Source organism: Theropithecus gelada, chromosome 1 (assembly GCF_003255815.1).
Source record: "Theropithecus gelada isolate Dixy chromosome 1, Tgel_1.0, whole genome shotgun sequence".
Lineage (NCBI taxonomy): Eukaryota > Metazoa > Chordata > Mammalia > Primates > Cercopithecidae > Theropithecus > Theropithecus gelada.
Window position 1 is genome coordinate 116,036,069 of NC_037668.1, and position 14,161 is coordinate 116,050,229.

Consider the following 14,161-nt stretch of genomic DNA (forward strand, 5'->3'; position numbering starts at 1 on the left):
CAGCATAGGGAAAACGTATGATGAGGCAGGTGCCAGAAAAGGAATGTGTGAAGAAGACAGCAAAGCCAGAAGCACAGAATAAGAAAATGAGAAAAAATTCTCTCCTGGAAGCCAGAGCCAAAGAGATTTCCAGGTTGCTCAGCTGCAGAGGCCAAAAACATAGAAACCACCTTAGATTCTTCTTTTGCTCTCACACCCCACATCCAATCCATCATCCAATCAGGTTGACCCACCCTTCTAAATAGCTCATTCTGACCACCCTTCACTCTTGTCATTTCTACCAGCCCAGTCCAGGCCATCATCTCCTCTTGCCTAAGATTGCTGCAGTAATCTCTGCTTCTACTCTGCCTCTAACATTCCAAACCCAACGCGACAGTCAGAGTGAGGCTTTTAAAATGTCATGTGGATCACATCAGTTCTCTGACCAAAAACCCTTCGCCTGCTCTTGAGTGTTTCAAAGCCAAAGTCCTTACAATTGATAGCCACAAGCCCCATGCGATCTGGCCAGGAACCACTCTGATTTTGTCTCCTACCACTTGCCCAGCTCACTCGTTCCACTCCATCATGGCCTCCTCCTCCTCCTGGAATCTATCAGGCACATTCCTGCATTTGGACCTTTACATTTGGATCCTGCATTTGGACCTTTACATCCGCTATCTCCTTTTCCTTGAATTCTCAAGTGAGACATCTAGGGTACAAAAAGAGGTAAGGTCATGTAAGTGCCAGCCCCATAAGTCTTACAATTGATGGTGATTTTAGTTAGATAATATGGGGTTTTTTTATATGTCAATTCCTTGTCGTCTATATTTTTCCTGTAATGTATAAGGGCAGAAATTTTGATTTGCTTTATTCATCCATAGATTTCAAGTACATAGACAGTGCCTGAATATACTAGGCACTCAATAAATGTTTGTTGAATGAATAAATGAGGATGGTGTGCCCACAAATAACAAATGCTGCAGATAAGCCATATAACTCATAGATTTAAAAGGTATTTAAAAATTTGGGAATAAGATGATCATTATTTTTCTAAAAGCACAGGCAAGGACATAAACCAGTGTAGATGATGAAGTGAAAGCAGGAAACCTGAGATCCACTTTCTAGAAATTATACAGCAGCATTTAAAAAATAAGGTGGCAGGTATTAGTTACCTTTACTTGGAGTCTGTCATGGAAGGAAAGTTGAGAAATAAGACCTTAGCTTGCAGGGCAGGGGCAGATAAATGGTGGGATGGGCTGCTAATGAAGGTTTCTAAGGGTACAGAGAGACCCATGGTTTGCAGGCAAAAGGTACAGCTCCAGAGAGCATTGAGTTGCTGAAGATGTAAGAACCAAGTAATAATTGGCTCTGTGAGAGGAAAAGTAAAAGAGAGAAGAAGAAAACAAATAAGGTGGAAGAAGAAAAAAAAGACATGGAGCAGTTTAATGAAAAGAGTCACTTGAAAAGATGGTCATAACAGTCCAGTGGACAATGATACAATGCTCCTAAAATTATAATCACCTTACATACTAGATCTCACTCCTGTGGTACAGCAGAAAGAACTTTCATTTATAGCAAGGAGGCATTTGAAACAACTAAACTGAATACCAGTTTAAAAAGGAAAAGTTCAAAGGTAATAGGTAAAAGCAGATGAAAGACAAATGATTAATCATCTTAAGACAACTGCAAGAAGATGTTCAACTAGTAAAATAAACAGGCAAGCCTTTTAGTTCTTCAAAAAGGCATTGCCAGCTTTGGCAGCCATCGAGATATCCACTAAACATCTAAACTTGAAACTTCAGCTGGAAATTAAACCCACTACTCCATGCTGTGAATGAAGGGCTCTGATCTTAAGGTTGGAAAACAGGGTGGAAAAAAAGAGAGAAAGAAAGAGGCAATTTTCATTAGTGTCTGCAGTCAGCTAGAGGGATATTCAAAATCACATTTCAGATGAAGTATGAGCATGAGCAATATATTCACCTGGTGCTCACAAATCCCAAGGAAAGTTAATTAGCCACTTGGGGATGCAGTTACATTTTCTCTACTGTAGATGCACTGTGGGAAAAGGGCAAAGAGTTGGAAACAGTTCTGCCAGGAATGAGATTAGTTTATACATTGGTTTCAAGCCCTAGTTTTTCATATATGTGAAAAATGAAACTAGAAACATGTGCTCTGAGATTGCACCTGACTCATTCCTTGTTTTAACTTGGACATCTAAAACGGTGATCAGGCCTGTTGTTTTATAAGAGGACTCACTCAATCTTTCCCCAGAGGGCTTATTAAAGTCCTCATCAATAGTTTCCACAAGAGGACAGTGATCCCTTTTCCCAGGATCATGAAGGATATATGTGACTTTTCCCACTTTTTCTATCCCATGTTAGATCCATCAACACATTTCATCACTTAGTTAATTCAAACCTGCCTCAACTGAGCACATTTTATTGTTACAGCTTCAAAAAATTCTAAAGAGTAAATTTCACTTATATTGTACCAAAAGCCTTTTAAAAAATCAGAACAAGTCTCACATATACCCAAAGCAATCAAACTTTCTTTCCTGGTTTGCTCAAAATCTGTGTTAGCTTGTAGACGTTTAAATCCTGTGCAACTGTTTTGTCTTTTAAAGAAAAACCTAGCTAGCTTACATGTCATGAGCAGTAAGCACACATCCTTTTTAGAAAATCCTATTACTATATAACGTTTCAGCTGAAAAGCCACAGGTGCAAGAGGCAGTGTGTCTGAAGTTCTCACTCACATTCTCTTTTATTATTGCCTATTTCAACCGCATGATCTGTAATGAATACATTGGATTTTGTGCTCTTTCAGAAGTTTCAGCAAGTGTCTCCACGCCTTTACCTTGGTGTTTCTAAGAGAAGGAGAGCCTCGAGGAGGGGTGGAAGAAATTGAAAAATACAAATAACAAATCAAATATTCCAATTGATTGGATAAACAATTTCCCTTCGTCTGTTTCTTAATAAGTGATTGATTTTGTGATCAATATTCATTATTTCTCAGAACATACCAAACTGCTTATTGAACAAATGAATGGTTGAAACTACAATGACACAGAATCAAAAAGGTGAACCAATTTTTTTAATAACATGGGTTGAACAGACTGTCTCATCTTACCTTGTTGTTCCACATCAATGCACTTTTCTGCATAGCCCTTTGGAAAGAGGCTGAAGTTCAGGAAAACAGGAGGTAATTCATTACTCATTAAAAGAAATGGGTTATGGGAACACATGTTTATAAGTATGATGGCTGAGTTGCAGTTTTTGTTGGACTGTCTTTTGTCTATTCAAAATAAACCCTCTAAGCTACCAAACCAGGCTCCCACTAAAGGCATTGCCTTTTGAAGTTAGTGTATTCCATGGATGTATAAAAAGTTGAGAAGCCCAGAGTGTATTTGCTTTCTAGACATATTTTTGACTGAAATTCAGGAAGATGACTAACAGATATTTGGATTGAAATAAGTTAAATCAACTACTCATTCATCACCATTGTCATTTTGTTTACTTGTTCTATAACTTTCAAAGCATTTACTTGAATTCAACCAATTCTGATAAACTTACAAGCATACAGGTTATTCTACTTGGCAGTTTCCTTCTTGAAATAACGTAGTAACTGATATATTTTTGAATGGCCATCTTCACCCTGATTTTTAGTGGCTTCGATGGTCTCATGTACATACAAAGAGGGTATGCAGAAACGCAACTGCACTGGCAGCTAGTATTACCACTAAACTCACCAAATTGATAACATTAATGTGGGAATAAGCTCCAATATTTAGCAGAGGTGGTCAACAGGATCCTGGCTAGATGATGAACATGCATAGGTGGGCTCCAACTGTGGCTGCTAGGATTCCCCTGCCCCTTCCAGCCTATAGAGGAGTGAGGAACCACAGTAGCTTGCTTCCTTCCTTTTGGGCTCTCCTTTCTCATCCCCCATTGCAGTCCCAGTGTCTGTTACAAATACCTAATTACCTAGCTGTACAAGAAATGCTGGATTGATCAATTATGAAAGCAACAAATGATTAACTAGTTTCTTTTTTTAAAAAACCACATCACTTATTTAAAGTCAGTCATCCAAGGCTTATCCAAACTACTTAGGAAAATCTCATTAAATCAGGCTCCCCTAATTAGAAATTAGATAATTCTGACAGGAGCAAAGCTAAAGTTTACCTTTGTACCGTCTGTAAAAAAATATTTTTGCAAAGCAAAGAAATAACATAAACAAGTCTTAATGATTTTCTAAATCTAAAGTTCCAGGATCGATTCAATATTCTCCTAAGTATCTTGACAGCAAGTTGTCAACCTTAAAGGTATCTTCATGCTATATGTAAACCTCCACCTACAGAAAATAATCAAAGCTTTAATTGTAAAACATTCTTATCTATCAATAAAGAAGGTCTCAGTAAAGACTTTACTAGGTAACATAATTGGAGCCTAGTTATAATTAAAGCTACTTTAATATATGCATAAGTGTCTCATTTATACTGCATCATCAGGATTCATACAAGTAAGATTTTCAGACAACTGAGGTTTTTATTTTAAGTAGCAATACTTATTTATCTTAATTGGGCAGGTATGACACAGTGATGCAACACGGGCGATCTGAGTCTACTGGCTGCATCTTGGGCAACTTAATGTATTTTTGCCTCCGTTTCTTCATCTGTAAAATGGAAATAATAATGGTAACTCTTCATAATCTTTTTCTGAGGATTTGATGAGATAATGCATTAAAAAGCTCTTAGATAAATGTTTGTTTCATAGTAAATCCTCAATAAGTTCAAATTATTACTATTTAATGCTTTTTGAAAGAACTTAGAAAAAAATGTATTGCATAATGATCTGCTTTCTCAAACAGAGTGAAATGAGCATAATTTAACTCATTTTTATTTATTCAAAATCACCGTCATGAAAATAACTGCATTATGCTTTAGGGGACCACTTTTGCTTCTATTAGGTCCTATCAAGTTATCATACTTGTCTCTAATAGTTCTTCATCTCCTTCTTTTCACTGCTGTTCATTATCTGTTATCAGTATGTCCCTGGTGTTTCTCATACAATGCCTTATTGTACACCCAGTGGTCTACAATCTGAGGTTCTGAGAGCAGTGCCCTGTTCTCCTATGAGGTATATTGTGTGTGCCTTTGGGAAGCTGTTTTCCACACAGCTAGGAAGACCTTTGCCATGTTTTCCTGAATTCTAGAGTATAGTCAATGGCTGAATTTGCTAAACCTCTGAGTTCTTCATAAAAAGAGTGCTTTCATATTTAAAAGTCCTACATATATGTTTATTTAGAGTTCCACAATCAATACTTTTCACAGAGACTGGCCATCCCTCAGTTAATAATATTTTATAGAATTCATTACTGTAAATCATGGGTACCTTTAAATTGATAGAAGGCCATTGTAGTCAGTGTGGCTTATTTGTATTCTGTAGAAGATGGTGACTTGATAATGTACTGTTTCTCTCCACCAGCCACTTTCACCTATGAGTTACAGCAATATAAAATGTGTACAAGTTTGGGGAGTTTTGGGGGTAGAATGTTTCCCCAGTCTTCCATCATCTAGTCTGAAGTCTCTAAAATAAGACTCACATCAGAAAAATGAGATATGGAAAAACATTAACAGCAAAGTCTCCAAGCATGGTGAGTGAATTCCTCTAATAAGTTTTCATCTATCAGCATCAAACTCAGCACAAATGGAGTATAGGCTCTATCTTACATATGCCACATTGTGGTGTTTTTCATCTCATAGTGTGTAACATAAGCTGATGTGGCATTCGGGATTTACAGAATATAGATGTATTTTACTTAGCAAGAGAGAACATGTTTTCTCCACAGAAGAATAAGTAGATGTTGAAAGACACATGTATGCTTTGAAACATCGTATTATACAATGTCCATGTTATTCCTCTAAATATCAGATATAAAGGAACCATGAATCCAGGGACAGTGGCTCACATCTGTAATCCTGGCACTTTGGGAGGCTGAGGCGGGAGGATACCTTGAGGCCAAGAGTGCAAGGCCAGCCTGGGCAACATAGTGAGACCCCATCTCTACAAAAATATTTAAAAATTAGCTGGGCATGGTAAAACATGCTTATAGTCCCACTACTCTGGAGGCTGAGGCTGGAAGATGGCTTGAGCCTGGGAGGTTGAGGCTGCAGTGAGCCATGATTATACCACTACACTCCGGCCTGGGCAACAGAGTAAGACTCTGTCTCTAAAAACAAAATGAAATAAAAGAAACATGATCTTATTGCATTATTCAATGGTGATCACTGGTGATTGTGATCATTTGTGAATGATCATAAAGATGTCAGCCGCTGGTAGTGACTCCCTGTGTCTGGTGGTAGCATTTCAGTAGAGAATGATGTGAAGGAAAATAGGAAAAAGTTGAGGGAGAAAGTGATGGCACCATCAGCCTAGAAATTAAAATAATTATGGGGATAAAATAGAATCCACCTCTTCTGCTGCCAGGCTTAAAATAGCATAAGAGGAAGAAAGCTACCAACTCCAAGCAGCTTTCAGTGAAAAGATTACAGGGTCTTTGAAAATACTGGTTTTCCCACTAAACTGGTATAGAACATTATTGTAATATGTTTAAACTAAAAAGCCGCCTCAATATCTCCCACTGGAAAATGGCATAGCCCAGAAAAGCTACTTGAACACTTAGATTTTAGACATCTGAATGAATGTCAGGCTATATTCATAATCCAGGGTAACAACCAGCCATCCATGGGATGATACCACCCTTGGATCCCAACCACCTGTGCTTTGACTGAACACCTTGGCCATTGCCAGGGGCCATGTCCTGGCTCCAGGTTGAAGCGTGGTCTTGCCTTGGCCAAAATCTTTCTGTCTGATAGACCCAGTACACAGCTGTACTCTGGACTAGGAGAAAACAGCAGTGGTGACTGCATTGCCCTGTACTACAGTTCTGCATTCTCATAAAAGTAGGAAGAAAGAATATTGTAAAACATGAGGATTTGTGTTTCATTCTCTTAGCTTTCAAGGTTTGTACGTTATTTTCTCCATCACCCCTTGAATCCCAGTAATTATCAACCACCACCAAGGGCCAAGGTTATTTACTTCACTCATGTTTTTACCCAATCAAAATCTGTTTTTAATAAAGTTGAATTAAATCATTCTGAGTGACATAATTACTTCAAGTACTTCCATCACCCAAGGAGATTCACAGTATAATGGGGGTCAAGGCCGTAAAGGTAGTTTTTAATCTGGGATGCATACGGTGATATACTCAGATAGAGAAGAAAAATCTTAATTCTTTTACACATATGTATTTTTCTTGCACAAAAATTAAAAGGCTCACTGATATTTAATATACATTTACTCAGCCACTGTTACCCAGTCTGCCTTTTAAGTGGTCATATGTCACATAAGTGACATGGAAATGACCTGAAAGAAGAACAGGGAGTCCACACGTAGAAGAGTGGCAGGGTGCCTTCAGGTCGCCAGGCTGCTGACAGTTGACTGGATTTGTGTATTATGCTAACAAGTTATAACTAAACTAAACCACACAAAATAAGTAAGATTTCAAAATCTGTGTCCGAAAACTCTTTACTGGCATCATTCATGGGCGAAGAAGTTGAAGCTGGGCCAGGCGCAGTGGCTCATGCCTGTAATTCCAGCACTTTGGGAGGCCAAGGCAGGTGGATCACAAGGTCAGGTGATTGAGACCATCCTGGCCAACGTGGTGAAACCCCATCTCTGCTAAAACACAAAAAATTAGCCAGGCATGGTGGCAAGCTCCTGTAGTCCTAGCTACTCGGGACGCTGAGGCAGGAGAATCGCTTGAACCCAGGAGTTGGAGGTTGCAGTGAGCCAAGATCTGCCACTGCACTCCAGCCTGGGCAACAGAGCGAGACTCGGGCTCAAAAAAAAATAAAAAGAAAGAAATTGAAGCTGAAGTGTCAAAGTCCTTCAGGAATAATGACAACCATGACAACCACAAAGCCTTTAAAATATAGTCAAATATTTACTATTCTTGTTAATGAGATAGAGAAGGGCCACAAAGATCTTTTGTATCACAGTGGTTAGGTGTTTATCTCATTAACAAGAAGTAGAAAAATCTTGTGACATTTAAATATAAGTGTGCATTTTCTTTTGCAAAAAGACAAGGGGCATATTCACTAACTAATGTACTTAATTTGGCCTTTAAGGTTTAACTTAATGTTTTAATCATGGATGAGAAACAGTGTATTTAAAACTAAAACTTGGATTATGTAAAGAATATTTTTAAATTTGTATTAAGAATCATTTCCATTGTAAAAATGATTTTGCTACTAAAGATGCACCACTACTAAAGATGTCACCACATCTTCATACTTAACAACTTGAAAACAGAATATTATAACCTGTTTTAAAACCTTGCAGATCAAAATTCTCAGAGGGATTTAAATTCATTTGTTAAAAATATATAAGATGTATACCTTATAATTAGTTTGCAAAGACAACTGATTGACACCAGGGAAGATGGGCATTAGCTTTCCAAGGAGCCACACAAATGCCTTATAGTGATGGAGGAGACCCACATCTGGGTATCACAAACCCATAAATGTAGCCACAATGCCTTTTTACATGATACCCATACACTTTGATAAAATATTATTTTTAGCTATAATAGCCTTTAAAACAAAATTTTAAAATAAGCTGAATTTAGACCCAGAAGTCATGTCACAAAATATTAAACCAAAATGAAAAAAGTCTGAATTATAACTAATCATAGCATAACAATAATCTTTATGAAAGCAAAAGTTCTGTACCCTTATAAATAAAATATTTTTATTTCAGGTTTGTCTCCTTCTTAAAATATTTGCATATGTTCTATTAGGTATTAACATATTTATGCAATAGTACATAATGTATAAATCAATAAATGTGCATATTTGGGGATAAGTACTCAAAAAAAGTTTACAGATATGATATATAATTTTAAAACTTTGGACCACTATTTTAAGGAGGTTTCTTTTATTTCTTTCTTCTGTTCCTTTAAAAACATTCCTCAGGTGGCATTTCAGGTTTTAGTAAATCAATGAAAATCATGGGCACAGGAAGTTCTTTCCTTCGCCTCTGAAAGTAGCTCAGAATCCACCTATGCATGAAGCAATCACGTCCTATCTCACAGCTGAACCAAGTAACTGTGGTGGGGTTAACAGGCATGAGTAAAAATTTTTGCACAATTGAGTTAGCCTCAAGTGGGAAAACATGACATTTCTATTTAATCATTTCTTCAAAAAACCCTTCTTGAGTTCCTACACGCTCTTTCCAGGTGCTGGGGAAACGGAGTTGCTTTACACTCATTCATTCTTGCAAGAAGGAGACCCAGCTTACCTTCCCTTTGCCTACGGAGGGCCCACAAAAACTCCAATTTAGAAATAAGGAAGCCATCTAGCCACTTTGTGAAATAGTTATACAAATTGCATTTACTGTGTGCCTTTAAATTGCAAGGAGCAGAAGTGCACCTGTGATTTTAAAATATTCCTAACAGTGTCCTCTGGATATGCTCCACCTTCAGCTACAAACATTCTGCCGGCGAATGCTATTCCAGTCACTCTATTCCTTCCTCAGCCCTTCTGTTCTTCTGCCCACACGTTTCACGGAACTACCAGAAGCCACCAGGCAGGCAGCTGCCACAGAGCGCCAAGCAAGGATAATGATTTTAACTTCTTGGGGTACATTGTCCAAATGCCAGAAAACACAGGATCAAAGAAAATGAGCCATTCTGATAGTCACACAGTGCAGACAAGAGGGCAAATTCCATTCCGCCCTTGGTTACAGGAAAGGGCAAGCATTTCAAGGTCTGTTTTGTGTACTTGTGGTTCACAAACATGTTCCCTGAAAATATGCTGGCAAAGTTGCTTAGATCTTTCACACAGTCCTGAGGAAGGTACCCCAATTCTTTAAAACAAGCTTTATGTTGCACAACACACTCTCATAAGAGATGAGTTGTATGATTTCCATTTTCTCTCTAGGCTCCTTCTTTCTAACTTGCAAAAAAAATTCCCGTATCAGAACCTGATCAAAAGTAATGTAGAAAATAAGGTACATTCTTTAAGTACATACACACAGAAAGAGAGAGAGAGAGAGTATAAGAAAATGCACCAATCAAATTCACAGTTACCTCCCAGAGGGTAGGCAGGGCAAAGCCATCAGAAAGGGGTACCCTCTATCAGTGGGTAAGCTTTGTATCTTCAATTGGGGAGGTGGGTAGTACATAACTGTCACAAGTCTTCACATCTTTGGAAGTCTTAAATATAGTTTAAGTTAACACTTTTTTGACCCTATTGCCTTCAATTCCCTATAGCATTAACATTCCATATAATGATCTTCTCACTATATAAACACTCAAAGTGAAGAAACTGAGCCCTGGAATCAGATAAATCTAAAGTCAGAAGCAGCTCTGTAACTTACCAGCTGAACAAACTTAGGCAATTTCCTTAACCACTCTAAGCATTGGGTTTATTCATTTGAAAAAATATGCAAAAATAACAGTATCTACTTCATAGATGGTTAGGAGAAATAAATTAGGTCATGTATGCAAGAACTTAGTACTATGCGAAGCACATAGAAAGTACTCAACAAATGTTAGCTATCATCAGTAATTATTTTATGTTTTCTCAATGGCCTATATAATACTCCAACACTCCAATATTGTAGACTATATTCACTGAACATCCCTTTTCATCTTTCCTTTCTCAAGCAATAGGCTAAGTTTAGCGTACTAAGAGATGTGAGTCTTGATCAGAGAAAGCCATACCATTTAAGCTAAATTCCACATTCGCCAGGGGTTTAAAACAAACATCTCCTGTTTCAGAAAATAATCTGTTTTGCTCTTCTTAGCTTCAGGAATTGGCAATGGATTGGCTCTGGTGCCAATGCACCAAAAGAGTTTTTTTTTTTTTTTCACTATTAGAAAAAGTTTTAATAAGGAATAGTCCCACTATGAGTTAAATGTGCTGAACATATACTCAGCATGTGTGGTTTTCTCACAATTCTAGACATGAATATTATGATAATTATAGGTACACATCTATAGTTACCACAACCAGGTACTCAGAATCAGGGTCTTTAGCTGTCAAAAACCAAAACAATTCTTTAGCACAAAAGACAACTTCTAAGAGTCCCAGCTCCAGACAAGACTCCAGCATTTACCTATACTGCCTGGCAGCATAAAATATGATCAGACATTCTTCCTACTGGAAGGTCTCCTGTGAACTAATGCAACCCCAATGTACAATGGGATGCATTCAGTCCATAATTTGCCATCTCTCCAGACATGCTGGCTGTTCTCCACAGATTGAGGATGGCTGTGTGTGAGACCAAAGAGGTAATTTCAGCAGCAGCATCAGTCGCTTGGCTAGTTGTTATCGGCATTGCTCAGGGAGCCATGAGGGTGGGAGATGATCCAGGAGAGGTTTCAAAGCCTTTGCTAGTAACATAAAGACCACAGCTGCTGCCTGACCAGTGGCCATGGCCAACGAGCACAGCCAAGACGCATTCTATTTTTCACTTGATTTTATTCACTTCTCCAATAGTGGTAAAGCTACCCATATTAACTTGTGGGAGCTTCACTTTACATACATTTATCTTCAGGATTTGGGTAAATGCTACATTTTCCTTTGGAGTTGCCTCATGCAGGAACCATAAGTGGCTGTGTCCTCCGGTTCCAAGATCTGGCTGATAAATGAAGATGGCAACTCCTTTTGTCTTTTAGGTTGATTATCCCTGATCCTTAAGATAAACCGACTCAATTATTATCATTGACTTCCAGCTCTTAACCACAAGTCACGCAAGTCAATCTCAGACTCTGTATTGTGATTAGGTTCTCCTATTCACTGGCACTTTATCTGTCCGGGATTTGGTTCTGGAGAGATTTCTGTTACCAAAAGTGCTAGTTCCTCTTTCAGGTCACCATTTGCTGTTTGGTCTATATTTGGCCAATAGCACAAATTCCTGTTTGAATAAATCTGGTGTATCTGCTGTATTTTTTCATAACCTGGATAGTTCTAATTTGTTATCTGGTCCTCCTAGACATCTAAAAACATACCTCTGTCATTCAACCCAGCAACCTTCTCTGCTGTGACTATGCTGATGAATAACAAGGGGGAGTCAGTGTCTCCTTCTGAAAGCCAGCATTTCTCTTCATCAAAGCCTGGTCTCTATACTATGCCCCATCTCCCCACTGCCACTCAGTCCCTGTCTAACAAATCCTCCCTCCAAATTCATAGCACTTAGACATCAACAAGAATAAGATCCACGTTCAAAGTCATCTTTACTTGTAACTAGTTTGTATTAAGCATAATGCCCTCAGTCAGGACGTCTTTTAATCATATAAAGACTGAGAACTTAGTCTGAAGGAACTTAAACACATACACACACAAAAAAGGCTTAGATATGAAGATATTGATTTCAAGCACATGAAACATTATGTAAGTATTAAAACAAAACACACAGTTCAATCTTTAAACATGTCTTCAGGTTGGTTTTGACATAAAATTCTCATTGCTTTTCTGAGCTTGCTGCAAAATAATTCTGTTTTCTCCAAAAATTCCATACAAGGAAAGATCAGTGTTGGTCTGAGCTCTTGAACTTTTCTGATTCAAGCTCAAGCAGACTGGCATTGTGTATACTATGCAATGAAGTTGTAAGTGTGACAATTCCTTGAAAACTGAATTCAAAAAGAAAGCATGTGAATAAGCCTAGTATAATGGCTAGCAAATAACAATAATAAGCACTCAATACCTCTGAAAGAAGAATCCAAATCATTTTGTCATAAATTATGATTTGCATTTTTTTCTACGAATGACTATATAAGAGAGAATGAGTTTTTTTCTTGCACTAACTGGGAACTCTAGCTCTAGGAAGAAAAAAAAATTGGAAAATAGGCAGGGATATTTACATACATATTTCGAGAAAAAAACAGAAAAAGTATAGGTGAATCCTACAACAGCCTGTGACTGGGAAACCTATTATCCAAAATTTTTTCCAAGTTTCTGTTGCATTAAGATACCTATTTTCCTGAGGTTAAAAAAAAAAATTATTAAGGGACCAGTACAGTGTTTCACACCTGTAATCCCAACACTTTAGGAAGTCAAGGCAGATGGATAACTTGAGGCCTGGAGTTTGAGACCAGCCTGGCCAACATGCTGAAATCCCGTCTCTACTAAAAATAAAATAAATAAAAAGTAAAAAATTAGCCGGGCATAGTGGTACATGCCTGTAATCTCAGCTACTCAGGAGGCTGAGATGGGAGGATTGCTGAACCCATGAGGTCCAGGCTGTAGTGAGCCGTGATGGCACCACTGCACTCCAGCCTGGATAACAGAGCGAGACTCTGTCTCAAAAAAAGAAAAAAACAAAAAACAAAAAAACAAATCACCTTAAAAAACAAAACTGTCAGAAAAGAAAAAATGTAGTTAAGAAATATGGTTATTCACACAGTTCTTCTCTGGCAGCCATCTTGTTTTCTACCCCAATATATAAGGTAAATAATTCTAAAACAATAAAGAGGGGATGGGGAAACTCCTTACTAATGAAACACTTTAAATGAGCTCCCTAAATACTTTTAACTAGCATTTAATTTATTTTTAATCAGCTGCTTATCATTTGTTAAATAAATTCCAAAGGCCCCAGGATTCCACAGCCCTTAGATAGGCTAATCTCCCATTGGGAAGCAACACATATTAAATAGTTGCTAAACCTTGGTAAATACACTTTTAATAATTAATTCTAGAAGTATTTAACTTGCAGTCATATACCGGATATTTCAGCAATATTGTAATCCATGGGATATTGCCGAGGGATTTCTCAGATTAACACATTTGGGTCCCTGAGTCCCATCTGTATACCTCTATCTGAATTAACAGCAGGTGATTCAACACATGGCTACCAGCTCGGTGTCTGAGTGACCAATGATTTTATTACCATATCAGTGAGATCAAATCAGTGAAATGCATCAGCTGAGGAAATGCTTTGTAAGGGATGAGACAGACGGTGGCTTACAAGTCAACCTGGGTTTTCAAAAATGATAACTACCGAAAAGAAAAATTACTTTTCCTGTTGAGATGTGTAAATATTATGTAGATATTCTAACTCAATCTCTATGATGGATGGCGCTCAATTTTAAACATATTTCAGTAATGCCTTAATTTAATAGA